Source organism: Chrysochloris asiatica, unplaced genomic scaffold, assembly GCF_000296735.1.
Source record: "Chrysochloris asiatica unplaced genomic scaffold, ChrAsi1.0 scaffold00122, whole genome shotgun sequence".
NCBI classification, from domain to species: domain Eukaryota; kingdom Metazoa; phylum Chordata; class Mammalia; order Afrosoricida; family Chrysochloridae; genus Chrysochloris; species Chrysochloris asiatica.
The window spans coordinates 2,547,037-2,549,486 of NW_006408640.1; the positions used below are offsets into that span (position 1 = coordinate 2,547,037).

General features: G+C 36.0%; 1 pseudogene; it reads right to left on the reverse strand.

Moving 5' to 3' along the window:
- Window positions 1–954: 954 nt before the first annotated feature.
- LOC102830872 lies at window positions 955–2,074 on the reverse strand (annotated as a pseudogene).
- Window positions 2,075–2,450: the final 376 nt, after the last annotated feature.

Here is a 2,450-nt window from a genome sequence, read left to right on the forward strand (position 1 = left end):
CTTCCATTGATGGGTACTTAGGCTGTCTCCATCTTTTTGCTATTGTAAATAGTGCTGCTAAGAACATTGGTGTGCATATATCTACTCTTGTTATGGCTTGTATTTCTTGAGGTTATATACCAACTAGAGGAATTGCTGTATCATTAGGTATTTCTATTTCCAACTTTCTAAGGAAGTGCCATTTATTTGTATTGGTTCTATTGTGACATCATGTCTACAACATTCCTGCTGACAAACAGGAAACATTACTTTTCCACTGTCTGTCTTCTATTTAAGCCAGGGCTGTCTGCCTCCCAAATGTGTAATCCTGTCTTTGGGCATGTCAATACAGCCCTTAATTCAGGTTCAAAGTCCACAGCATTTTTAAAACAAATGACATAGTTGCATTCTTTAAATGCCAGCCAAGAAATTATCTCTTTAAAGAAGAAATAAGTCATATTATGCACACATAAATCAAATCAAATTCTCTCCTCTTAAACAATGCTTTATTTTTTTCTGTTAAAAGGAGGAGTCTGATGCCACATTATACAATTTGGTATGCTGTCCTAATCTCTTAAAACTGTACTGTAGCTATGACTTCATAAGGACCCCCAAAATGTGGACATTAAACACTGAGAAAAACCTCATTTATAACTCAAGGAATTTTAGTCACATCAAAATAATTATCTAACCTATCCAAAAACACAGCTTCTCTTTTTCTTCTTCCATGAGCTAAAATCCCTTCTTTGAAAATGGTTAGATGTGAGGATCAAGTTAAAATCCACCAAATTTCAAGATAAATATAGGTCCTACACAACATGATTTTAAATTCACATTTGCATTCATATTTCTGAGTTAGCTATATTTATACTAAATAGACTTTTTGGACCATAATGCTTAGGAAGATATTAAAAAATTTATATTATACAGCAAAATTACCATAAATTCTCAATTTATAAGGACTTATCTCTTATTTCAATGCCATACAACCTCTATAAGAAGTAAGTATATAGATAAAAAGTATTTCAGACACAAAACCTTTAGCTCTGTCATAAATAAATTTGGATAAAATAGCAAGCTTTCCACTGGGTAATCTCAGCAAAGATAACCCATCTTCTCAGCAAGATGCAACCTTTCTTTGGCAAGAAGGATAGCCATTCCCAGAAACTTGGCAAAATCTTCAGATATTAAGGATCACTTTTCTGAAACTGTCTCTAAGGCTGAGGCCACCATTTCCTCTTCCTTGTGGGACTGAAGCTCAATCACCATGATGACACTGTCAAAGATTTTGAGCTTGAGAGGTAATTTCAGCACCTTCAGCATCTTGCATGAATTCACTAAATCTTCTGGTGAAAGTAATTCCATTCCTCGAGCACAGTTTACTAAACAGTATACTTCTGTTAGTGACATTATCTTCCACTCATTCCTTTAAAGGCACCTGCAATATTTCAACAAGCTGTTTGGCCAGCTGCATGTGATACTGTGTGCATGAGCCATAGGTTTCCTTGGTAACTAGTTAGCTATTCTCATGCTCAGCAAGTAGAATTTAAACTTGATAGTCTCATCTTCTGTGATGTCAATGTATTTATCTTTAATTTTATTAGCAATTGATTTTGCTAACTCCTTGACCATGAGCTTGCTAAGGTCTTCAAAGGCCTCAGAAATGTTTTTGTCAGTTTCTTTTTTTTTTCCAGTTTCCTTTCAATACCTATAATTCTGACAGCCCTTATTCTTTCTGGCTGGAGTTCTCCTTTTGTTGTAATGACTGGGAAACTGGCATATTCTTCAATCTTCTCTGTGTCATTTTCTTGGATAAATGCCTGTAAAACTCAATCTGGCCATGTTCTTTGAAGTAGCATTTGATGTAGGAATTTTTACTGCTCTGAAATGGTCCAGGTTCTTTGTTAGGAAGAGTTGTGTGAAAATGAATTACTATTTTGGCACTTTGCCCAATTCCAGCTGCCTTTTCTTCAATGAATACAATTTGAGAAAGGGGAATAGCCATGCAGTGTTTATGATTTTTCTGATCTCTACAAATTAGTCGGTGTACACTAAGGAAGGTCCTGTCATCAAATTTTATCTTCTGCTTACGTTCATAGATGCACATCCATGCTGCTGCATCACAAAGATCTTGTTGTTCTCCAGGAGGTCCACAAGAACTGGTCCATGGCCACAAGGCTGGCCTCTACCGCTTGCCATGCCAGTGTTCCAGGCTCCCCAAGCTGTTTTCATGATTCTTTTCTTGTCTTTGGTGTTAGAAAGTTTGATTATAGTGTGTTTGGGTGGTTTTCTTTTAGGGTCTATCCTGTTTAGGCTTCATTCAGCTTCCTGAATACATATCTTCTCATATTTTATGATATTAGGGAAGCTTTCTCCCAACAACTCTGACAATTTTCTCAATAATATTTGGTCGGTTTCTGCTCTGGAATTCTGAATGTTGTTGTTAAGTGCTGTCGAGTTGATTTTTTTTT